Source organism: Protopterus annectens, chromosome 9.part0 (genome assembly GCF_019279795.1).
Source record: "Protopterus annectens isolate FY-2018-M chromosome 9.part0, PAN1.0, whole genome shotgun sequence".
NCBI classification, from domain to species: domain Eukaryota; kingdom Metazoa; phylum Chordata; order Ceratodontiformes; family Protopteridae; genus Protopterus; species Protopterus annectens.
This window is the reverse complement of record NC_056743.1, coordinates 623,997,419-624,024,496: the sequence shown is the minus strand read 5'-3', so window position 1 is coordinate 624,024,496 and position 27,078 is coordinate 623,997,419. Positions and strand designations below refer to the sequence as shown.

The 27,078-nt window shown below is 40.8% G+C and overlaps 1 protein-coding gene across 1 annotated transcript in view; it reads left to right on the top strand.

The window, feature by feature from the left end:
- AGPAT1 (1-acylglycerol-3-phosphate O-acyltransferase 1) overlaps positions 1 to 27,078 on the top strand; it is a 621,246-nt gene that overhangs the window by 437,210 nt on the left and 156,958 nt on the right. The gene's annotated exons all lie outside the window — the stretch shown is intronic.

Here is a 27,078-nt window from a genome sequence, read left to right as displayed (position 1 = left end):
CTGCCTGTGTTACATATATGAGCATTACATGTGTAGCTCTAAAATATCCCTTCAAATCAGGTAATCATAAACCTCCTTATTCTATTGGAAGGATCAACATTTCAAATGACCCTTGCCCTCTTCCCCATTCCAGAGAAATTCCTTCAACCAAGTATTGCTCCCAGTTTCTCCCCTGGTTGATAAAAATACGTCTGACCTGCATATAAAACTAAAGAGACTAAACGCTTAATTTCTTGTATCCTGTGATCTATAACCACAAACAACAGCTTTTAGTTTCTCAGTTTTTATGTTATTTTGTTTACACTCTTCCCACATACTCAGCTGCTATAAGATAATCCTTTTTAATCCATTGTCCTAAGTACTTTATTTTATCATATCCCTGTAAGTATGGGTATAGCTGAAAAAAATCCATGTGTGGGTATATAGTTTATAGCTGTAGCTGTTGTTTTATCTTCATTAATTTTATATCCCAAAAAGACTTACATTTGTCTCAGAATGTTACACAACACTGAGATGTCCTTTCTTCATTTTATCAGGTACAAAATACTTTTGTCTGCAAGTAAAGCCAACTTTTCTTGATTACCATACAAGTTGAATTTCTGCGTCCCTTGTGTTCTTTACCAGTGTAAGTATAAAGCAAATGACAAAGGAGAAAGAGGACAACCCCGTGGTTCCTCTTTTCAGACACCACTTGTCAGAGGGGACCCTCGCTCTTCAGTTTTTGCCCCCGATCTCTCATATATCTACATATTAACCTTATTATCATATCAGGGAAAGCAAGTGTTCCATTTCTCTTCTTATAAAATCCCAACTTACTATTTTGAATGCTTTCTCTGCATCAAGACCCAACAACAACAGCAGTATTTTCTTACATTCTGCTTCCCACTGTATCAAAATTGTCCTGTTAATGTTGTCAGATGTTTGCCTTCCCTCCACAAAACCACATTGATCCACATTTCTCATTTTTGGTAACACTTTTGCTGTTCTTTTAGCTATTATAGACAAAAACACTTTATAATCATGGCTGTTCTTTTAGCTATTATAGACAAAAACACTTTATAATCATGGCGTAAAATTCAAATGGGCCTATATGAAGCTAGGTCTGATGAGTATTTGCCATATTTGGGTATTACAACCACAACAGCTTTCTTCCAGGATGTTGGTGCCCCCCCTTTTAAAATACTGTTAAACAAAACCTTCCATATCTTTATCACTTTCTTCCCTCCTAGCTTACACACTTCCACACTTCCACAGGAATATCATCTATTCGTAAAGACTTTCTTGCAGGTTGATTATACATCACTGTTTTTATCTAATTACCTGCTATCTTAACTGTTAATTATTGAGCCTCATCTACCTCCAGCCTTGGCATATTTAAGTTTTCCATAAATATTTCCATGTGTGCTCTTTCCTGATTTCCACTTTTTTTTTTACTTTATTCAAATTTTAATAACATTTCCAAAATATCTCTAATACCTCTACGGGATCTCTGGTAATTTTTCTTGTTGTAGGAGCCCTAACTTTGGCAACAACCCTTTCTACTTTCTGTTCTTAAGTAATTGTGCTAAAAGTTGTTGTGCTCTGCAGTTATTATAAAAAAAAGAAGTTGCTTAAGATCGGTTTTTCAAAACTCATGCATATCCAGATACTCCTTTATTTTCTCTTTATTACTCTGCAGTTCTGCGAGATCCCCCTTAATGTTCATTTTGTTACACTGCTGCAGTTATTACACTTGGGTTATCCTGCCGTCAGGCGGTCCCGCAGTCGGCCAGAGTTCCAAAGTCTTGGTCCGGCATCGGTTGCTGTCGCTTCTTCCCTGACGTTAGTGCGCCAGGGGTATATAAGATGCATCCGACGCCATTTTCTTCAGTCTTTCTTGCCGCGTGGTGCCCGAAGCAAAAGCAGTTCGCAAGTGCCGGTCGGCCGACTCCTGAGATTTTCGAAGTCGAATTTCAGATCCGAAGTCTTCAATAAAGCTAAGTACCCCGTTGGGGAAACTTTTTTCTTGCCTCAGACCGATGTCAGAAAAAGTTAATAATTGTATTTCTTGTGGGAAGCAAATACCTCATAAGGACTTCCACTCTTACTGTATTCCATGCCTAGGCACTGATCATGACGTCACTAGTTGTCGGTTTTGTGCTAGATTTAACAAACGCACAATAAAACGACGTTTTGATTTTGCTTTGCACTACTTTGGCCACAGGTTCAGTTATACAATGCCGTCGGAACAAGCGACGATCGCAATTCATAAAAAACGCAAAGACAAGGATAAAGACAAGCATCCAAGGTCCAAAACCGATGACGAAGCCTCTTCTAGGCCAGTCGCCGGTTCACCGGTTCTCAGTGAGGTGCTTTCGCAGCCCCTGACACCCGGTACCTCAGAGCCACAGTCCGCCTCCGACTCCCACGTGGAGACAACTAGGCCTCTGGAAACTCAAGGTATTGGGCCTATGGAAACTAATCCCTCAGATGGGTCCAGAGCCGCTGAGCAGGCATCGGCTTCTGAGGGTGTTTTCAGACCTTCACAACTTACCATTAAAGCAGCAGCCAAGACAAAAACACCATTAAAGACAAAGAAGCAAGTACAGCATTCTCCAGGACAGTCCTCCATGCCTAAGAAACAGATGCTCATAATGGCCGAAGACCTCATTACTCTAATCAGGGGTTCCCATCCCCCTCCTGAGAAAAGGCCTGGGCAGGATACAGACTATGATTCCTCTGATCAGGTTTCCATTTCCTCTGATTCCTCTTCAGACCAGGGATACTCTCTATCCCCCTACGAGGACTCTGATGCTGAAGAATCTATCCCTTCAGCCTCTCCTCCTGAGGATTACTCTTTTGGTGAAACTTTACATACCATGAGGGAGCATTTCCATTGGGAAAGCCAGGATTATTCAGAATCCAAGAAAAGGCTCAGGGACTTTCTTTTATTGCCTCAGCACAGGCCCCTTGCTATTCCGCCTGTGTTAGATATTGTGGATGATGTGTTCTCTGAATCCAGCTTATCTCCTGATTCTTTGCCCCCTGCTCCAGCCAAGCCAGATAGGTATTATAGAGTTCCTGACTCTCACAAGTTTCTTTATAAAAACCCTTCTACTGATCCAGAAACCACCAGGGTCCCAAAGGGGTTAAGGCTTCCATTGCAAAAAATCTAGTCCCCTCTGACAGAGATTCCAGAGCATTGGATAGATGGGGGAAGAAGGTTTACACTTCTGCAAATTTAGCACTAAGCGCTTTAAATTGCCAGTTTCACATGCTTAAGTACCAACAATATTTAATGGCTCAGTTAAAACAGAAAATGCTTACAAGCTCAGAAGCTCCTGACTATAAAGAAATGCAGGATTTATTGCTTGCAGTTGAACAGGTGGGAAAACATACTCTGCAATGTGGTTTTGATTCTTTAGAGGCCTCTTGTAGAGCCGCAGTTACAGGTTCTGTGATTCGAAGACATGCTTGGTTAAAAGAACAGAGTTTACCTGACCATGTTAAGGCAAAATTATTGGATGCTCCTTTACAGCATGTTACCTTGTTTGGTATTGAGGTGTTAAAGAAAATGGAGGATAAAGCTAAATCTATGCACAGTCAAAGATTTCTTACAGGTACAGCCACCTCAATTTAGCAGAAATTGGCCTGCAAAGAATTGGTCCTTTCCCGTGTCAGACAGGCCACAGAGAGGCAGATACAGATGCCCTAGAGGCAGATCTCAACCCCAAGGCTCTTACAGACAAAGACAGTGGGGTACCTCAACCCCAAAAGGAGGTGAGGACAAGTCTCAACCTTACAGGAAACAGTCCCAATGACTTCCCCCTTCATATGCCAAGCACTTCCCTTTTGGCAGCCCCCTTAGGGGGGAAACTAGCACTTTTTTCTCAAAATTGGCAAACAATCACCCAAGACAAATGGGTTCTGAATATTGTCTCTCAAAGATACAGGTTCCACTTTCACACTTTACCAGGGCTAAAGGGAATGCCAAACCTGCCATAAAATCAATGGGCAGAGGCTCAGAAACAAATTTCAGCCCTCATGGACATGAGAGCCATTCAAAAAGTACCACAGCAGGAACAAGGACAAGGATTTTACTCAAGACTTTTCCTGGTCCCCAGAAAGGACAAAGCCTGGAGACCCATACTAGACCTTTCAACTCTAAATACTTACCTGGATGTTCCGAAATTCAAAATGTTGACACTACAGCAGCTTCTTCCCATGCTGGGCAAGAAGGCTTGGCTTGTTACTCTGGACCTCAAAGAGGCATACCTGCATGTCCCTATCAGACAAGAGTGCAGAAGATACCTCAAATTCAAAGCTGGTACAATGCACTTCCAATTCTCTGCACTGCCCTTTGGCTTATCTACTGTGCCCAGGGTCTTTACAAAGTGCCTGGCACCAGTAATTGCATTTTTCAGACAAAAAGGAATTCAAATATATCCATACCTGGATGACTGTCTCATTCAAGCAGAGAAAAAGGACTTTCTGGCGTTTGTAAAAAGGCTGCTAATTTCTCTAGGGTACACACTAAATGAAAAGAAGTCAAAACTAGTGCCATCACAACAGATAATATTCCTGGGTGCCAGCTTGGATACAACGGCCCAGATGGCTTATCTCACGCCAGACAAACAAGGACAACTGATTCAATATTTTCAATTACTGGCAAAAAAGTCCCATCTCCCTGCAAGAAAAATTCTGCAGGCCCTGGGATTCATGGCATCCTGCATACTACTAATTCCATATGCCAGACTGCATATGAGGAAATTACAATGGTACCTAAAAAGTGTTTGGACTCAACACTCTCAGTTTAGAAACAGTAATACCAATAATTCCCTGCCTACAACAGGAGTTTTGATGGTGGGCACAGGCATGTCACCTCAACAAGGGTCAGCCTTTCACTCAACCCACAGCCAGGCAGACTCTAACAACAGATGCTTCGGATTACGCCTGGGGCGCACACATGGCAGGAAAATGTATTCAGGGCAAGTGGACCGCAGACCAAATGCATCTTCACATCAATTAAAAAGAGATGTTGGCTGTTCAAAATGCCCTAACAGCTTTCAAGGGCCTTCTGCATCCAGGACAATTATTATTAAAGACAGACAACACCACAGTAATGTGGTACATAAACAAGCAAGGGGGCACTCATTCTTATCCCCTATGCAGGCAAGCCATGACCTTGTGGAACACAGCTCTAACTTATCAAGTTCATCTGCAAGCACAATTTCTGCCAGGAAAGAAAAATACTCTGGCAGATGATCTCGGCAGAAACATCATGGACCCTCACACATGGAAATTGAATCCACAAATCTTCAGCATGGTAACGCAAAAATGGGGGTGTCCAGACATAGATCTTTTTGCCTCCCCACTGAATTGCCAACTACAAAAATTCTGCACAAGGACTTACCCCACACAAGCATGGAAAGTGGATGATCTTTCGTTCAGCTGGAAAAGCCTATAAGTTTATGCCTTCCCACCACTGCCTCTCCTTTCAAAGGTACTCCTAAAAGACAGACCAGAAAAAACACAGATGATCCTGATTGCTCCAGACTGGCCACGCCAGCACTGGTACCCAATCTTAAAGAATTTAGCTCAAGGCCTACCATGGATTTTGCCTCAAATTTCATACCTTCTGACTCAACAAAACAGTCAGATCCTGCACGGTCAGCTCAAAACCCTAAACCTGGCTGCATGGCAGATTCATTAGTCAAACAGGCAACACCTCTCTCTAAAGCTGTTATGGATGTCATTTTGGAGGCCAGGAGGCCTAGCACCAGGAAATCTTACTCAGAGAAATGGAAGAGATTCTGTGCCTGGAACCAGGCTCAAAGCCTTGACCCTCTTGTCCCAAACATTCCTCAGATTTTTCAATACTTAACTGAGATGCTGGACAAAGGCCTATCCTTCTCATCAGTTAAGATCCATGCCTCTGCCATTTCAGCTCATTACAACACGGATCCTCCTTTATTCTCTCATCCCTTGCTAAAGCAGTACCTCAGAGGGGCTAAAAACCTAAGACCGCCCCGGAGAGCACCAACACCAACTTGGGACCTCAATTTTGTTTTGGAAAAACTGACCTTGCTACCTTTTGAGCCAGCCAATACAGCCGATCTAAAATTTTTATCATGGAAAACAGCTCTGCTCCTGGCAGTAACTTCAGCACAAAGAGTCTTAGAGCTACTGGCATTAATGGCAGTGGAACCTTTTATAATATTTCATCAGGACAGGGTTTCTTTAAGGACAAACCCTACCTTCATGCCAAAGATGGTATCTAGTGTGGCTCTTAACCAAACCATCCATTTGCCAACTTTCTATCCAAACCCCCAGAATAAAGGGGAGAAACTTCTCCACTCTTTGGACATACACAGGCAGCTACGCTTCTACTTGGACAAAACAAAAGCTTTCAGGAAAACTGAGCAACTGTTTGTAGCATATGCTGCGGGATCACAGGGCAAGGCTATCTCAAAGCAGACTATTTCCAAATGGATAGGACACTGTATTCATTACTGCTACACACAGCATGGAAAATCAGTCCCTAATAACATTAGGCCACATTCTACCAGAGCAACAGCTACTTCAACAGCCTTTCTCAGAGGAGTACCAACCAAGGAAATTGTGGAGGCAGCAACTTAGAGTTCAGTGCACACCTTTACCAAGCATTACCACTTGCCTCTTTTACTCTAAATCCAGAGCAGGATTTGCCACTGCAGTTCTGCAGGGCCTCATAGCCAATCCTAACTCTTTATAGACCAGCCATCCAACCTTAGCTTTGGGATTCTACCCAAGTGTAATGACTGCAGCAGTGTAACACGATGAACATAGTACAGTTTTGTACCTACCATAAATGTAGATGTTCGAGTGTTCACACTGCTGTAGTCCAGGTTACCCTCCCTCCATTCTTCTGTCCAAGCTAGAATTATCTATACCTTTCTATCCTATACAACCTTTGTGGTGTATTTGCTTGTAACTGAAGGTATTGTTTTTATTTTTTATGTATGTTTTATTAGCAATATGTATTGCATACCTACTTGGGGGCACCTGACATCTGGGGCAAGAAAAACTGAAGAAAATTGCGTCGGATGCATCTTATATACCCCTGGCGCACTGACGTCAGGGAAGAAGCGACAGCAACCGACGCCGGACCAAGACTTTGGAACTCTGGCCGACTGCGGGACCGCCTGACGGCAGGATAACCCAAGTGTAATGACTGCAGCAGTGTGAACACTCGAACATCTACATTTATGGTAGGTACAAAACTGTACTTTTTGCAATACTTTAACCTTGTAAGCCCCTCTAAATAATCCTTGTTACTTTTTAACAATATATCTTTTTCTTTTATTTCTACCCTTTTTTTAAACTCCTCTTTCATTTTGACCTTCCCCTAACATCTTTTGAATAATTTCAAATACCCATTCCTTAAATTCCTTTTTAACAGGTAGGTGTTGAAAAGCCAGTGTCGAATTGTTATTTCATAACCAAGCATTTTTATATTAGCTGTTATTGGCATTTGATCTGAAATAGATACTTGGATGTACATTGAAGCTTTCTATTAAATTCACATGTTCCAGTGAAATATAATTTCTGTCTAGTCTAGCCCACTTATTGTACCTTGGGGAATAATGTGTAATTTCTGTCTGATTTTCTCCTACTGATTTCACATCTTCCATATGAAATATTTTCATAAATTTCTTCAGAAATCTACCGTTTTTCTATATATCCCTTTCTAGGTCCCCACAGATATATCCGCACTGTTGTGAATCAAGTTCCAGTCCACATCTATAAGTAATATTCCCTTATGAAAGCTTATTATCCCCCCCCAAATTTTCTTAAGGCCCACAATAGCAGTTTTAGGTGGAATATAAATACATGCCAGTCCTCTTCCTTTGCCATTGGCCCGTTACTATCACAAATCTACCATTATTGTCTTTTTCTCCCCTCTTCTGTCATTATCGGAGCTCCTCTATCAACTAGTAAAATATTCATTGTTTCCATTATCCTTGATATTCAGCTGATTATCCATTCTAAAATAGTTTCTTTGTCAAATTCATATGTTCACTTCTTTCCAAATGTGTCTCCTGTAGCACTGTTATTTGCAATTATAATTCACTGTTCTTAACTTTTTGTCCATACCTGTGAGGCCATTCACTCTCCAAAATAATAATGATAATGTAGCCATTATAGGTTTGTAGGTTGGTACTGGGCTATCTGCCTGGAGGCATATATTAGCCCAGCTACGTTGTGCGGTATTCACCGCCCCTTTAGTAGTTCTCTAGACCCTTTTACTAGCAGCTAGTACCCTTGTCCCCTATCTAGTAGTGCTGTTGGTGTGATCCCCGGTGTGTCCTCTTATGATAAGAGGTTATTATTCCCACCTGTTATATAACAACTTTTTTAAAATGTCTGTTTCTAGCTTTGTGTTAAATGTATCCACTAATGTTTGGCAGGTTGATATTTTATGTAATTATGCGTGAATGGGCATACCTTCGTTGAAGGTTGTGCGTCAGGGCTGGTAACACGGCACGTAAAAATCAACTACCAATCATTAGCGGACTGGAGTTCCGCTGTGGCGACCCCTAACCGGGAAAAGCCAAAAGACTCAACAACATATCTTGTCATTTCAATTTGAACCTGTGTCACATTTTGCAAAACTTTTTTCTTTTAATGAAAATCCTCAAAAAAAGGGAAAACACCCTCAGAACCTATTAAATTAAAACAAACACACAAAACTATGTACATCTTCAAATACAGCCTGAAAGTTGTTTTGATAATGTATTGGTATATTATTAAGCAAAAAGTAGTCTTAGGTAGCCTAAAAGGAAATGTCACTGCACGGGGGCTTCCTGCAGCTTAGCTTTGCATCACCATGTAAAGTCTTAGGAATTTTTAAACAAGGTGACCATATATATATATATATATATATATATATATATATATATATAGGTTCATACTAGGCTATCTGTCCTAGGGCATTTATAAGCATAGCCAGAGTGTGTTTGGCTTTCGCCACCCATTTTAAATTAATTTTGCTATGCCCTTTTTCGAGGTTAGTATACTGTGCCTCTGTCTAACAGTGACACAGAAGTGATACCCGGGGTAAACCTACGATCTCCCATCCACTCATCAAGATTCCTCTTGAAGAGAGTCAATGAGGGACTCTGCCTAACCTGGACTGGGATTTTATTCCAGAGTGAAGGGAGCCTCTGGTTATGAATCTGTCCCTCCAGCATGTCCTATTTATTTCAGTGCTGAGGTTCAAGTCTCTCGAGCGCGTAGCTTGATGGGATTTGGATTTTCTGAGGTGCAGTATGTCCATTAATTCCGGGGTGGACATGGCTTTATACGTCAGGCACAGATCGCCTCTGAGCAGTCGGGATGCCACTGAGTAGAGCTGGAGTTTCTTTAACCGGGCAGCATATGGCATCTGTTTGAACCCTTTGATCCTCTTGGTGAGGTACTTTTGGGGTCTTTCCAGTTGCTGCAGGTGTCAAGTAAGGTACATCCCAAAAGGGGCATTATACTCAATTATGGGCCTGATGAGGGATGAGTAAAGAGGCACGATGACCTCCCCTGATCTAGATGTGAATCCCTTCATGATTAGGTGGGCTATAAAAAATGTTTTTCTAACGACTTTGGCCACATGGTTGTCAAATGAGAGATTGCTATCAACTTGGGTCCCCAGGTCCCTAATTACTTCTTCTGTACTTAATGGATTACCACCTATGTGGTAACTTTTGGGCACTTTGTTTTTGCCAAAGGGGATGACTATACACTTTTTGGTGTTTAGCTTGAGGCCATGGCTCTGGCACCAGTTGTCTGTTTCTATGAGGCCCTTTTAGAGGATGCTTGTGTCAGCTGGAGAGTCGATTATGGCGCCCAGTTTGCAGTCATCTGCGAACTTGGTCAGCCACAGTCCTTCCGTGTTGGCCTGTACCTCCGAGAAATATATACCGAACAAGAGAGGTTCCAGGACTGAGCCTTGTGGGACGCCACTTGTAACTGGTTTGGAGTCTGACATGGCTCCAGCAATTCTAACCATGTGTGTTCTGTCCCTGAGCCAGTTTGCAACCCATCTAGTGACATAGGGGTTTATATTTAAGCTGGTGAGCTTATCTATAATGCCCGAGTGGGTATTGTATCAAGGCTTTTTGAGGTCCAGGTAGGCTGTGTGGACCACCTTCCTCTCGTCAATGGCCTTGGTGACTGTTTCAAAGAAATTGACCAGGTTTAAGAGGCAGGATCTGCTCTTAACAAAGCTGAACTGGGTAGGATCCAGTGTCTGTAGGTCCCCAATATCTTTATTTATGAGGTCCATGATGATCCTTTCCATAGCTTTGCAGACCAAGCTAGTCAGACTTATGGGTCGATAGTTTCCAGGATCCGTTGAGGCACCACCTTTGTGGAGAGGGACCACTGTTGCTGTACGCCACTCTTTGGGTCCATATCCTGTAGTAAGGCTGAGACTGAACAGTAGTTTTATGTTGGGATATATATATATATATATATATATGTCGGGTTTTGTGTGGGTCCTTAAGAAGCTTACACTCAATTACATGTACATTGTGTGTGCTGTGCTGCTCTATTCAGTAGAGCCTTACAAAGCACCTGCCACATTGGAACATTTTGGCAGTTACACCAATTAGTTTAATCATATTTATTTCTGTTAAAGTGTTCACTGTGAAAAGTTTAACTGGCAGGAAGGACTGGCTTTCTAAAGCCCTGTTCTAGTAATGTTACCATCAACACTAGAGTGTTGCCATGGTGTAATTTAGATTGGAACCCCCCAGTATAGCTTCCCAAATCTTCACCCCAGACAATACATGCTTTGTGATGGCATACCTTTTCTATATTTCAAAAAACAACTCCTGAAGTAATAGCTTTAAGCAAAAGAGATGAATTAGTCAAGTAAGCTTTCTGAAGAAAAGCTATATATCAAAATGTATAACTAAAATTAAACCATGGTAAATATGCTAGAGCTTTAACTGCAGTACATTTCATATGCACTAAATATATTGGGGTACATAGATCTCCTTATATTTTTGTATACCAGTCCTGTTTCAAGGTTCAAGGGAAGCACATGCTACCAGAACCCAGTTCTTATTAATTGTTTACTCATTTAGGATTTCATACTAATGTATATTGCTGGAATGTTTCCTCATTCAGAGTTTAAAAGCTTAGTTCTTCTGTCTATTTATATCATCTCAAGATTCAAAACAAGAGCTACATTTTCTCTCTGGGCAATATCATGATATTTGTCATAAATTACTGTATTCTGAACTAACAGGTTGCTAGCACTGAATAAAAAAAGCCCAAACCTTCTTCAGTGCTCATTTAGATGCTACTTTTATTAGTACATGTTCTTAAACCTGTGAAGTTGCAAGTAAGCAGAATGTTATAGAAATTGAGGATGGATGATGGAGACGTTCGTCATCAGGGTACCAAACGTATTGAGGATGAGAAGAATGAGAAGAAGGGCTCATGAGGGCAGTGTGTACAAGCAGAAAAATGTGTGTGGGAGAAAGGGTAAGTTGTAGGGAAATGAATAATATCCCCCATTTTATTTAAGATTAGAATAAGAGAGCACAATAGAATTAGAACAAACAGGTATCGGACAATGAAATTCTAGGTTACAGTGTTCCATAGGAATGTGTCCTGCATCCATAATTAAGTTTTTTTTTTTCACATCTGCCTTTTTGATCTTTTTGCAGATGACATGAAAATGGGTGAACTGATTACATGTGCTACAGATAGTGCATGTCTGTAAAAGGACATAAGTAAATTGACCATGTGAGCACAGGACAATAATATGCTGATAAATACATGAAATACTAAACATATGAGGTGAGGAAGACACTGTTATGATAATCTTGTAAGATACATGGTTAATTTCTAGAGAAAAGGAAGCAGGCTAGTAAATTATTGGGGGATGAAGGCCAGTATAACACCAAACGGAATAGGTTAATTCGAGCACCAAAAAAATAAATTGGGTTAGGCTTAAAATGGCCTGCAAGGGCAGATAGCTTAGTACTTACTTATGAAACAGTTACATTATCAGCAGTTGAGTGGGCTTAATGCAGAGACTACCCAGAATGCTTATTCCAAGGCAGGGAGTGAACATTTGAAAAGAACTAGGCCTATTGTATCTGATCCTGGGCCCACATCTTCTCTGAGGGCTACTGAGGCTACTGTAGCCTTTATCTCCTTGTCCCCTGAATTGTCATCCTGCAGCAAGTTTGTTCATGCGATCTGCTCCTCCTGGGAGGCAAAGGTTTTGCAGTTTTAAAGAATATACCTGTATGGATTACCTGCTGTATTGTATTTTGTCATCAAAAAAACTAACCAATCATTAGCCAGTGCTGAAAGGACATTTTTTTCAGAGCAGTAGCTGTGTCAAGTGTTTATTTCACAAATGTGTCTAAAGCAAGTACATTTGTGTCATGGTCAGTATGTACACAAGTACTGCGTTTTTTTTTTTTTTGGGGGGGGGGGTGAAACATTGCTTGAGAAAGCTACCCAAGTGTGGCTCAGCTGCAGACAAACTGTTTAATTAAGATAAAAAACATAGCCTTCATAACTTGATGTTTGTGTTTATCATGTAATCCCTGTAATGTAGAAAAAGGCCCTGCTGGGGGAGAGGTGTGGTTCATAACCTTTGAAAAGACTCCAGATGGCAGCTTTTGCAGGCTTTGAGGTCATAATAGCTGCAGTGGGATGAACCTAGCCTCCTGCAGAAACAGGATTTACTTCTTCCTTTGTACTCTTTTAAAACACCTGTTGCAGTGGGCCAAGTTCATTTGCTCATTCATTCAGACGGTCAGCAGACTGTAACCGTGTGAAATTAATATATAGAATAATGTACTGTGTTGTGCAACTGAGAGGCTTCAGGCATGTTTACATATTCAGTTGGAGGAAACAACATGTTTCATCCAAGGCTGTATCAATTACTAGGACGCAGGGTCAGCCCTTTAATGGGTAATCTTTCTAGTTCACCTAGTATCCTTAATTACTATCTGAGGGTAAACCTATTTTCATATGTAGCTTTTCTCTTTGAGTATTGTTTTTTTCTCAGCCTTGGGAACCATCTTTTTACACAAAGCATTTTTTTTTTCAGTCATTTTTTTTCCTTTTCGCATTTTCCTCTTATTAACTTGGCTATTGATATTTTATTTTGGGAATTTCTCTGTTCAGCCTTTGGGATGTCAGATTTCATTATCAGTAAATTTCTTCATTTTTCTAATTGTTTTGCTTTGTAGTCATCATATTTCTTACAGATGTAGCTGTTTGTCCTTTCAGTCATTGTCTAGAATATCATTTTTGAAGTTTAATTTGAAGCAAAATTTGCAAATAACTTTTGTGAATTACATCACAATAAATAAATAATGAACTGAGAAATAATGAAACAAGGAAATAAAATGAAAACAAGTGTTGTACAGCACCCTCTATCATCCACCCTTAGATATATATGATCATCTATAAAAGGTCTCTCCATCATCATTGTCACCTGTTAGAGCTTATTTCTGTATAGAATGCAGTGTCACAAATTTAAGAAAGCCCTGCAGTACAGTTACCATGAGCTTTGCATTATGTAGTGGTAAAGGTTTTGCTATCCAAATGTCTAACAACATACATCAGTTTGTATTAGGGGGTGCCCGCAGTGGTGTAGCAGTTAGCGTTGACGACTCACAGCACAAGATTATCCGGTTCAGGTCTTGGCTGGGGTTTCTTCTGTGCGGAGTCCTCCCTGCAGTCATGTGGGCTTCCTCCAGATGCTCTGGTTTCCTCCCACATTCCAAAGACATGCAGTAGATGGAGTGGACACTCTAAATTGACCGTAGGTGAGTATGTATGTGCGAGTGAGTGGTACAAATGAACTACTGTGGCAGGGCTAGCCATCTGGTGGTGTAAACCTTGGCTCGAGATGATTGTCACTGTGGAAGTGACACCTCAACCCCATGTGCAAAATGGGAAAAAGGGTTGAGGATGGATGGATGGATAAATTGGTTTGTATTATAGAAGAATACCACAGACCCTTGTCTGTCTACTAATTTACAATTTCCTTCAACAGTGGCATTCACTTGCCTCGTTTACCTTGCATTACTTCTACTTACTCACAGAATACCTTTAAATACAATATTTGTGGTAGAAAATACAACCTGCCTTGTTGCTTAAATTCATTGTCTCTTTTCACTACAAGCAGGTTTTTAAGTTCCTGTGTTATATTTCTGTTGAGATGTCATTTTTTTCATATTTTTGTTCCCAAGTCAGTGACCTCTGGTTATCAGGCAACTCAGATGCGTGTTCTGTATTAATTCGGACATACAGTTTTGGAGGTAAGGTCCCTGATTGTTATCAGACTCTGGAGCAGGGCGGTCTTCCTTATTTTTTATAATCCTTTACCCACCAAGGGCGAGTGTGCAGTTCCATATTGGACAACTAGCTCATTATTCATTCCTGAGAGTCCTTCTCTGTTCTATAGCAGTCTTCCAGAACCTTCTTTTCTTACTGTTAGTAGCTGTCATCGTAGCTTGTTCACTTTGTGTAAGGTACTCATGCAGTAGGTATTCTGGACCCCATTCCTTCAAGAAAGGCAAACCAGCCTCAGACATTCCATCCCTTCCTTCCCTTGGACAAACTACTGTCTCCTCAGCAATAATCTGAGTCTGGATTGACAGCGAGTACCCCATCACCCTACTGATTGGGCCATTTTTTTAAATATATTGGTGTTCTATTCCTGAGCTTGTTTCATATTTACCCTTTCCATTGTGTATATTTATTTATGTATTCATCTCTGCAATTGAAATGCACCTGGCTTAAACAGCTATTTTCAGAGTAACCTGGTAGCACTGTTTTTGTTAAGTAACTTAATCAGTCTTACAATGTACAAGTGGATATTGATGGAATCAAACCCAGAACTATTGGAGGAAGCTCAGTAACAGCTTATAGCCTTAACATTTTGGACTGCTGTGTCAGGGCAGTGTCTTTATTATAATTTAATATGTAACATATTAATGATAATTAAGTCTGAATCTTTAAGTACATATTATGATTTTTTCTGCAACATCTGAATCAACACTTCATGACTGTATATGTGAAGGAAACAAGGGACAGAAAGATGCCCAAGGGATGTAGATTTGCATAATTTATATGGAAAGAGGCATGTGCATTTTTGGAAACATTAATGAACAGGTTTTCTAGTGATACTGCTGCATAACAGAGTTCTGCTATTTTATTCTACAGGGTTGAGAACATTTTCTGAAGTTTCTGAGTGAGATCCATAAGGTTAGACAAATGGAAGCTGCATTAGAGTTAACTAGAAGCTGTATTAGATTTAATTATTAAGAATGTTGTAACATGTACATTTCTGAACACCTGAGAATTTTACATCGGAAAAGCTAGATTTTGTTGTAGGCATTTTGTAATATAATACAGTACATAGTTAGTGTGTCAGTTATGCTGTGGCTTGCAACTGCGGGACGTTGGTCTTGAGGGTGAAGCTTAGCACAGAAGAATGAGTGTATTACATCATAACACACACCTTATCCATGTACTTGATGATACATCATAACACGCACCTTATCCATGTACTATCATATGATGATTAAGGTGCTTTTTTTAATGCAACAATATTTTGTTATAGAGTGTGTTACACCTCACAATAAGATGCTGTCCAGTTAAATTCTCAGCTAGAGCGCCTAATGCACGGAGACATGCGTGAATGGGCGCAACTTCGTTGAAGGTTGTGCGTCAGGGCTGGCAACTCGGCACGTAAAAATCTATCTGCCAATCATTAGTGGACCGGAGTTCCGCTGTGGCGACCCCTAACTGGGAAAAGCTGAAAGACACAACATTGTGTTACATTTATGACTAAAAAATGATTGAATGGATGACTTTAGTATGGTAGTGAAAGAATGTCCTGCCTTTAATACTAAGACAGTACAAAAACTTAATTTTACATGTAATTTAATTTAAAGTAATTTGCTGAGCCCCTCTCTCGTGTTTACTTTAAAGATCTGTTCATTCCATGGGAGTGAAATCCTTGTGGCCTCTATTTATGCCCTACTGGGTAAGAGTGATCTGGGAGTGAATGTTTTCATCTATACACTAGAGTATGAGGTTCTCAACCTAACTTCTCATAGGTGGATGCATTTTCTACAGCAGATGCTTACAGAGGCATATGTGTGCAGCCAAAGATGTCTGTCCAACATCACCGTGGCCCCATGGCCTACTTCTTTGCAGTGCAGTTCCGCTATGACGTATGCTTACATAGCTGTAGGTATTAGACAGGCAGTGAGGTGGACATCCTTCCTCTCCAAACCCAGCACCTTCAACACCCATTTCGATAATCATTTGTCTGGGTTGTAGTCAAGGCTGTATCACTCTATGCTGTGGAGCTCGATAGCCAAAACTGTAATTTTTGTACTCACAGTGGCTTATTGTTGCCAACACCATATATATATATATATAGGGAGGAGTTCACTTTCGGCAAAGGAGTGGGGGTGGGTGCTATATTTTGACACTCTTTGGTACACACTCTCTTGTACGTTGCAGTTTCTGACCACTGGTTGATAAACATAATTAAGTGAGTACAATGAGTATGCTTGGCTACAGCTGTAGTCTAGATAAATTCTTTTAGAGAATTTAAGCATTCACCTCAGGTGGCCAGATTTACTTCATGGGTATTAGAGCCTGTGTATTTCTGTAAGCTTTTTTAGGCTGACATGAGTATTAACAAAGGACAAAAGTGACAGTTTTATTGGCTGTATGCAGCAGTAGGAGCTTTCTGTAAAACTTATACTGGGGATCGGGGTTCTGAAATTACTGTGCAATAGAGCTCTAGAGATTTTATATGTATTCTGAATAATTTTGCTAAGGGGGAACATACTCTGCATATAAATTCCTTTGAACTTTGAACATATGACCAGCTTTCGTCAATTACTTTCACAAGACATCCACAGTGCTGGATGAATCTGAGATCCTAATGCAATGTGTGTGTTCTAATTTGCTACCATGCCAAGCGTACCTGAGGTTGCCATTTATTTTGTAGTAAAAAAAGAAACTTTGGAGAATGTAATGATGGTCTTTCCTGATGCTGTGATACTGATGAAGCATGTTTTGCTTTACCACATGCAGGAGTGACTTGTATATTACAGTTTCCTATGAAAGGCTATAAGGGTAGAGGGACTGCACCAGTCAAGACCAGTATAGATGTAAGGGTACAAGGCATGCAATGATCAGTGATTTGAAGGTTGCTGGAGTATGGGGCTGCATTAGTGATAATTGTAAGAGTATGGGTTGTGCTGATCATTGAGATGGTGGATAGTGCATGGGCTGTGACCACTTACAGTGGAGGGAGGGTTGCTATCAGAAACTGTCCTTCACTCTCAGAAGAGGTAGCAGATACCAGGAGCTCACAAGACCAAGTATACATGAAGGTGGCAGTGGATTCTGATCACAGATGGAGTGGAAGGCTGGCAGACGCTTCAAAACTGTACAGGATGTGCATGAGATTTGAAGGAACAGCTTCACCTCGAACCCCTCTGAAGTAAATCTGACCTCATGAGGTAAATGTTTAAATTCTGTGGAAGAAATTATCCAGGGCAAGGGTGTAGCCAGGCATATTCACTGCTGGGGTAATGTGGAAGTTACTGGTGAGTACTGTTTACGTGAAGTTCAGGTGGAGACATGGCTATGTCCACTGAGAGTTATGAAAGGAAGGAGTTCACTTTCGGCAAAGGAGTGGGGGTGGGTGCTATATTTTGACACTCTCTGGTACACACCGGTAGCAATGATGTCCTCTTAGGTCACATATCTCTACTACAGCATATAGTGCAGTGTGCCAGGGTGTTACCTGTTAGTCAAATGAGTATGTTTGAGTTTTACGTTGCTACCTACATTACCAGAAATATGCTGCTGAATACGTGAAATATCATATTTGAAAAGTCAAACATTAATGTGGTGTTTATACTATGTGTACATAGCAATTTCACACAAGTAGTAGTTATCAGTAACCTCCACCTTACCTCTGGCTAACATGGTGTTTATAGTCAAAGAAAATCCTACTTGTACCATGAAAGCTAAATCACTTCTTTATTTCTAAACATGGCTTCTGCATGTTTTATTGTTGAAATACTAAATATGCCTTTGCATTGTAAGACTGAACAGTACGTTTCACTTAAATCCATGCATTTTTCGAGTAGTACATAGAAAAATCACAAGTGACTTTTAAAAATATGTAATAATTAAAATGTTTCACTGATAATTTGTGGACATATTAAAATTTAAACTTTTCATTTACGTGTTGTTTTTTCAGTAACTAGTTTATTCTAGTTAGATTGGCAGGGCAGATAGAGGTTATTATATCCAGTAAAAATGTATAAGACAGACAACAAATGCTAGACATGGTATTTACTCTGCAATTAAATTTCATGAGCTACACAGGAAAGGGGCACAAATTTTGCAAACCAAAAATTGTGAGATACAAATAAAAATGCCTATACTATATAATAACCCCTCTTCATTTAAAGAAAGACAGCTACATTAATAAATACTTTTTGTTGGAGAGGCTATGACACTCTGTATTCCTAACATGGGACTTGTGTACCCGCACCTTCAATTGTTATGTGCATCACCTCCAATAATTTATGTGATAGGTATATATTATATCCATCCATAACCCTTTTTCTCCATTTTTGCACATGCAGTTTAGGGTATCACTTCAACAGTGATAATCATCTAGTGCTGATGTTCACATCACTGAGTGGCTAACCCTGCCGTGGTTGTTCTTTACTACCACATACACATATTCACACTTACAGGCAGTTTAAAGTGTCCAGTCTACCTATTGTATGTCTTTGGAATGTGGGAGGAAACTGGACCACCCAAAGAAAACCTACATGAATACAGGGAAGACATGCAGACTCTGCACAGAAGACATCCCAGTCAAGAATTGAACCAGGGAACCACTTGGTGTAAGGTGACACCACCACCTGCTGTGCCACTGTACTGCCCTTTATTATATGCAAAACTAAAATGTATGTTTTTACATGCATTGTTCTGTTTGCTTGTATGTTCACAAGTACTTTCCCAGGACTGTGCACCAATTTATGTGTGTGTGTATACGTATGTATGTATATATATATATTTTTTTTTTGTTTATGCATGTGTACATATATATATGTTTGTGTGTGTGTGTGTGTGTGTGTGTGTGTGTGTGTTTGTAGAGTGAGCGTTTAAGTATTTAAAGTAAATAATATATGGGTCTGGCCAGTTTTTGTTACCATACTTTATAGTTAATCCTGGATGTTGGATTCTTGTAAAAGCAATTTTTAGAAGTGATTAGTCATGGGTAGATAAAATCTTGGGTTAAAAAAGGAAAGCAATTTGACAAATGACAATAAATTCTGAAGCGTTTTTTCATACCCACAGCAGTGTTCTAAAAATTCCATTTGCTTTCCAAAAGCAAAGGAAATGAAAAGGGCCCTAGAGTGCACAAAATGAGGGCATTTGTCATCTCTGGAATGAACTGTATGCATAAATGTCTCAAGCAACTGTAGCACAAGTCCCTTTTTAGGAGGTTGGAAGAAGACCTTGAAATAATTTTTTTTGTCTGCAGTACCTTTATAGTCATAATTTATTTTGAAATACTTGATAAATGCTCAGATACATAGAACTGTGTGTTATGCTGTAAGAGGTGGCCATGACTAACCACGTGGTGAAATGGTTTCTAACAGTCCAGAAAAGTTATGCATGCTCATCATTCTCATTTGGTGATTCAGCCCTTGCTGTTGCCTTAGAGTGATAGGAACACCCTCTTGGATTATTCAGAAAATATTTTGGTCAGCAGTGACTCATGCATGCAATATTTGTCTTACTTTCCTATATTTCCTCAGGGGATGCATGCTCACAAGGCACATTATATTGCTGTAAAAGCACTGATCATATCCACGTAATGCCAATGATGTTATGTCTGTATGAAAGCAAGTGCCTGTTGAAAACAACCTGACCATACAGTAAGGCACACAACCTACTGCTTCCCCACCTGATGTCAGTGAACACCAGGTTGCAAGGATGACATGCTGAGCTTACTTAATGCTACATGACTTACTGTCACCAAGCTAACCAGTAATTGTTCATGAGGGCTCTATGTGGAGCCCTCTCTTTGAATCACACTTTTTGACTCAGTGATAACAGTAAGTATCCTTTTCTGTGCATTTAAAGTGTTTTTTTGAGTGCATCTGCTTTATAAAAAATATATATATATATATATATATATATATATATATATATGTATATACTTGTTTCCAGCCTTTCTAAGCTAGTATAGTCCAGTTTTCAGGTTAGTGCTGAATTCAGGGCTGTGTTACAAATCTCTGTGTTTGCCCATACCTTACTTGGATAGAAGGAAGTTCTCTGTTCACCTGTGAGAGAGGGGAGCTTTGAGCAGCCTATCTGTCCCTGGAGGAGTGGTTTCAGCCCAAAATCAGTAGTCTATTGGCCATTTTGGGCTAATTTGTATCTCTTTCATTTCCCTGCTATAAATACCGTATTTGGCCGGTTTTGTGCGTCGAGCAGCGCTGGTTAGCTAGGGTAAAGCTATTTCCGGCTCCACAAAGTCTCCTCTTCAGTTTTTCCCATGGAACTAGACAAACTTTCAACTTAAGCACTCAAGCCATTCATTTCTCAGCCTGGCACTTGCTCAAAACCTATAGCAAGCACTTATAAACCCTAGCACTAGACCCTCCTTACTATACAGAAGGACAGGTTTTCTATTCGACCTTACCAGCCATCCAGTAAAACAGTTCACTGTACCTATCCAGACATGTCCAAAGGGCAGTTTCAGGTGTACTCTCCAGAACTGGTGAATCTGGGCATTTTGAGGCAGTGTTATAACTGCCTCACGTACACAGACTACCCCCTCCTCCTACCACCAAACACTAATACATGCGAGAGATGCAATTATACAGCCAAACTGGAGGCTAAGCTCTCTCAACCCAAGACTGGATCAGACAGTCAAGAGGAGAAGGGAATTACTTGCATCACACCACCAGTCTCACATAGACCCATTAAACCAGCACCAGCAAAAAACACATATAAATACATAAAAACATACTCGGGGGCTCAAAATAAAAATCTGCAAAAGCAACAGAGACCTCCAAAGCAGACATCCAAGCAACCTCCAACACCCAACACAAACCATGAAACACATACTTCACAAAACCAGTGTGCCATGCAATCATAGCCCTTAAGGCAAAATGACATACTAGTAATAGGTGACTCTATAGTCAGGCACACTGATGTCCCACTCACTAGGCTGAATAAGGAGAAGGTTACTGTTAGCTGCCTGTCGGGTGCCAGGATCTGCCACATAACACAAGCACTCAGGTCACTCCAGAATAAGTACAAATATGACTCTGTCATTGGTCATTGTCCATGTTGGTATGAATGACCTGAGCCGTACCTCCCTGGACTACATGAAAAGAGACATGGAAGAGCTCTCTGATCATGTAGCCCAGGCCGGTATGACCCTGACCCTGAGTAGCATCCTGCCCTCACCAAGAATGATACCACAGTATAAAGAAATAATTCTCAATTTCAACAATTGGCTAAGTTTCTGGTGTCATTCAAAGGGGATCCAGTGTCTGTCCACCTGGGAGGACATGCTCAACAAGCCATGCTGCTTCGCTAGAGACGGCTTGCACCTGTCACCCTTATGCTTTCGAATACTGGCCAAGGCTCTTGCCACCCCCATAGTGCGTTTTTTAGGCAAGGCTCAAAAGACAAACCCACCGCTGTAAATAGCACAAGTAACAAAAAACTGAGGGTAATGCTACTTAATGCCAGAAGTCTAAACCTCAAAATGCACACACTCAAGGCACTCCTCAGTATGGAGAAAATCGATATATGTGCAGTAACAGAAACCTGGTTAAAGGCTCCAGAGAGCACCCCAGCACTACCAGGCTACAACTCGTATCATACATTTCGGCCACAGAACCCAAACTGAAATACAAAAGGCGGGGGCGTATCCATATTCATCAAGGATACCCATACCTCCAGGTTAGTGGCACAGCACGATGCTTCAGAGATCATCTGTAGGCAACTAACAATGGGAAAAACTGCAGCTCAAATTGTAGCTTGCTACAGATCACCCACCATGTCCCAGGACCCCCATTCCGCATTTCTGGAAACACTGGGAAACATAAAGGTCCTACCAAACACCCTAATATTGGTTGATTTCAATTACCCAAACATTAACTGGGAGAAGCAAGTACTAACTCCCTTGCCCAACATTTCCTAGAATTTATAAACTCAAACGCCCTGGTTCATGTGGTCAGCACTCCCACCAGAGGTGACAACATATTGGACCTGGTCATCACCAACATGGGTGACCGGTGTTCCACACTGGAGGTCAGCCCCTCGCTGGTTAGATCTGACCATAAACAAATCACTTTGGATATCCACATTCCGCCCCCACCCCCGGACAAGAAAACCACAGTGAAAAACTTATCAAAAGCAAACTTCACGTTACTTAAGACTGAGGTGGAAAGTTTCAAAGCCCCCATGCTGAAGGATAACGCTGTCCAAGCTGCAAAATCCTTTACTAATGCATTCTATGGGCACCTACAAGAATGCATGGATCATGCCATCCCAAGCAAAACCAAGACTCACTCCTCCAAGAAAAGGAAACCAGTCTGATGGACTCCTGCCATAAACAAGCTATACAATAGAAGGAGGAAACTAGTACAGAAAAGAGTAAAATCCCAAGAAGGGAAGATATCCCTGATCAGTATCAGCAAGAAACTACGATCCCTCATAAAATCATCCAAGGCAAGCTTTGAAAGAAAAATTGCCAAGGACTCGAAAGATAACCACAAGGAATTCTTTAGATATGTCAACAATCTAAGTGGCAATGCTCAGATCTGCTCGGAGTTAGTGCAGAATGGCACAAAATACACTGAACCGACTGATATTGCCAACATACTGGCAGACAGGTTCAGCACAAACTTCACCCCCAAAAGGGCCCATAACCATACCAGAAGAATGTAGAGTCCCTGAAATCACAGACACTCCGGTTAAAACAGCCCTCTCCAAAGTCAAAAACACAGCATCAGTGGGACCGGATGGTGTCCCAGGCTGCGTCCTACATGAGCTCAAAGATGAACTAACCCCTCACCTAAACACACTGTTCAAACTCAGCCTCTCCACAGGCTATGTACCCGTAGAGTGGCGCACAGCAACGGTTATTCTGCTCCACAAAGTTGGAGCCACAACAGACCCCGGGAACTATTGCCTTATAAGCCTGACTAGCTTGGTCTGCAAGGCTATGGAGCGCATCATCATGGAACTCATTAACAGAGACTTTGGGAACCTCCAAACACTTGACCCTTCCCAGTTCGGCTTTGTTAAGGGCAGATCATGCCTCCTAAACCTGGTGGACTTATTTGAGACAGTTACCAAGGCTATAGATGATGGAAAGGTGGTACACACAGCCTACCTAGATCTCGCTAAGGCCTTCGACACTATTCCCCATTCTGGTATTATAGACAAGCTCACCAGCCTGAACATAAACCCCCTACGTCACAAGATGGGTTGCCAACTGGCTCACGGAATGAACCCACATGGTGAGAGTTGTGTGAGTTAGGTCCAACTCTAAACCGGTTACAAGTGGTGTTCTCCAGGGCTCAGTCCTAGGACCCCTCCTGTTTGGCATATACTTCTCAGAGGTACAGGGAAGCACAGGACGACTATGGCTGACCAAGTTCGTAGACGACTGCAAACTAGGGGCTATAATTGACTCTCCGGCTGACACAGACATTCTCTAAAAGGGTCTCACTGAGACGGATACCTGGTGTCAAAATCATGGTCTCAAGCTAAATGCCAAAAAGTGCATAATCATCCCCTTTGGAAAAAACAAAGTACCCACAAACTACCACATAGGTGGTAGTCCCCTAAATACGGAAGATGTAATAAGGCATCCGGGGACCCCAGTAGATAGTAATCTCACCTTTGATAAGCACATTGCCAAAGTGGTTAGAAAATCCTTCTACGTGGCCCACCTAATCACAAAAGGGTTTACATCCAGATCAAAAGAGGTCATTGTGCCCCTCTACTCATCACACCAATCATAGAGTACAACACCCCATTTGGGATGTACCTTACAAGACACCTGCAACAGCTGGAAAGACCACAGAAGTACCTCACCAAGAGGATCACGGGCCTCAAACAGATGCCCTATGCAGCTCGACTGAAGAAATTACAACTGTACTCGATTGCCTACTCAGAGGTGATCTCTGCCTGACATATAAGGCCATGTCCAACCCAGAATTGATGGACATGCTCCACCTAAAGAAAATGTTATCCCCTCGAGCCACACACTCTAGGGATCTAAACCTCACCACAACAATAAATAGGACGTGCTGGAGGGATAGATTCCTGTCCCAGAGACTTCCCATGCTTTGGAACAATATCCCAGTCTACATCAGGCAGAGCTCCTCGCTAACACTCTTCAAAAGAAACCTTGACGAGTGGATGGGAAACAGAAAGTTTGCCTCGGGGATCACTTCAGTGGCTCTGCTGGGCAGAGGCACAGGGAACTATTCTAAGGGGGCGGCGAAAGCCAACACATTCTGGCTAGGCTTATAAATGCCTTCAGGCAGATAGCCTAGTACCTATCTATGAACCTATGAACACAGGAGGTTGGTGACGATACCTGTTAAGCTACAATAATCAGTATCCAAATCTGGTTCAAAATTAATGTTTGTGCATTAGTTCAGCCAAATATCCATAACCCCCTTTTTTCTCATTTGTGAACATCAGTTGGGGTGTTGTATCAACATTAACCATCATCTAGAGCCAATGATCACACTGCCATGTGGCTAGCAAAGGCACTGTTCTTCCATACCACCCATAGGCAACATCACTTTCATCTATGGTCAGTTTAGTGATTCTCATATTGCATGTCTTTGGAATATGGGAGGAATCCAGACCACCCAGAGACAACCCATGCCAACACAAGGAAGACATACAGGCTCTGCACTGAAGGCACTCCAGGTGAGAATCAAACCGGAAAACATGTTGCTGTGAGGTGACAACTTTACCCACTGCGGCATATTAATGTGCATTTCTTGTCACTCTTGAATTAAAGAAGTAGAAGGTGATGTGGTAGGTAAAATAAAGAAATTTGCAAGCTTTTATTTTTCTTTCTAAGCTAAGATGAATAATTTATCTCATGAATGAAGCTTGTAATAATATATTATATCCCAGATATGTATGCTGGGGAGTGTGAAGGTGAAGAACATATATATTTGTTCTGTAGCAACTTCTTAGGAGCTTAGAAAAGGGTAGTATGTACCTTATTTCAACATAGTGCTTTGGAAAAGTACATAATAGGGGCATGATGTGTAATGGATACATCATCACAACCTGTAATATTTCTGCACTAACGGAGATGTGCAGTGGCTAACATAGCCACTGTTATCACTGGCTTGTTGGATTACCTCTTAAGTTTCTTCATTTGTTGAACTGGCTCTATTTAAGAGGATGTCAGAAAATAAGTGTTTGAAAGAATTAAGAGGGTATCTGAAAACAGGGTATCCAAAAACAATTGCTTGAAGCAATTAATGTGTGAGACTGATAGTATGTCTGACTTTAGGCTGTTCAGACCAGGGTGATCACCCTTTCCCTCTGGAAGTTTTAACTGCAGAGTTAATGTATTACTGTAAGGTGGGGAGAGAACATTCTTTTTCATAGTGTGCTGATTTGTTTTTGTGGTTTAGTGGCTTCATTATTACTGGAACTATTTTTACTGTTTGCATCGTGTTTTTTTACTTAATTGTGGATTCATTGTTTTGGCATTAATCCCAAGTGATATATATATATATATATATATATATATATATATATATATATATATATATATATATATATATATATATATATAAAAAACGCTGGTTCTGTTTTAGATGGGTAAGCAAAAATCACTTCTTGCACAGATTTTTTTGTATTTTGGTTATGTAACTAGATCCCTTCCCATAAAAATAGTTTATTTACCTGGTGGGTGGGGCTCAAGTGTTTATTAATGTGAAATGTTTAACAGCTAACATATATACTGTGGTAGATAATTGACCACTCACCTGTAAGCTTCTAGAGTTCTGAAGTTCAATTGTACAAAAGTATATATTCATGGTGGAACTAAAGAATATTAAGCATTTGATAGTGTCCTAAGGAAAATGAACTGCTGAAGTTGCATTTTCCATGATTTGCCTCCTTGGTATGTGTACGTTTATGGTACAGTAAGTGAATTGTCACTTTTCAGGAAAGGTGTGAAAACATCTTAATCTAGGACTTTAAAACCAACCCAGAGGATAGTATCTGCCTCTTAAGGATTTGAAGACAACATCATGAAACAAGTTAGGTTGGAGAGAGGCAGATTACTGAAACAGCTTAATATATGTTCTGTCAACACCTGAACATTTTTGTTATGGATGGAGACCAGCTTTCATTACATCTTTCCTTTCACCTCACATAATCAGTTTTAACCTATGTTTACAACTTTAACATTTTCAACTTAATTTTTTAACACTCTAACTCATAGAGATAGAAAATATTTTAGCCCATGTTCAAAACTTTCAACATGGATCTCCCTAAGAAATGTATAGAGCAGACTTTTGCTTCATCTGTTCACAAAACACCTCCTTAGAAGTGAATGTTGATATTCTGAGGAAATAGATGTTATATTACTTTACCTGTTTCTGTTTTTGATTTATAAATGTGTACACAAACTGAATTCATCTTGTTGCAAAGGAATACTGCTACCCTAACGAAGGACATACTGTTTTTCTTCCCTGTACATGAATGTTGTTGTATCTTTCGGCTTTTCCCGGTTAGGGGTCGCCACAGCGGAACTCCGGTCCGCTAATGATTGGCAGTAGATTTTTACGTACCGACTTGCCAGGTCTGACACACAACCTTCAATGAAGGTACGCCCATTCACGCATGTCTCCACACAGAAGATGCTTTAGCTGAGAATCGAACAGGACAACATCTTACTGTGAGGCGACAACGCTACCGCAGCACCACCACTGCAGCTCTTCCCTGTAC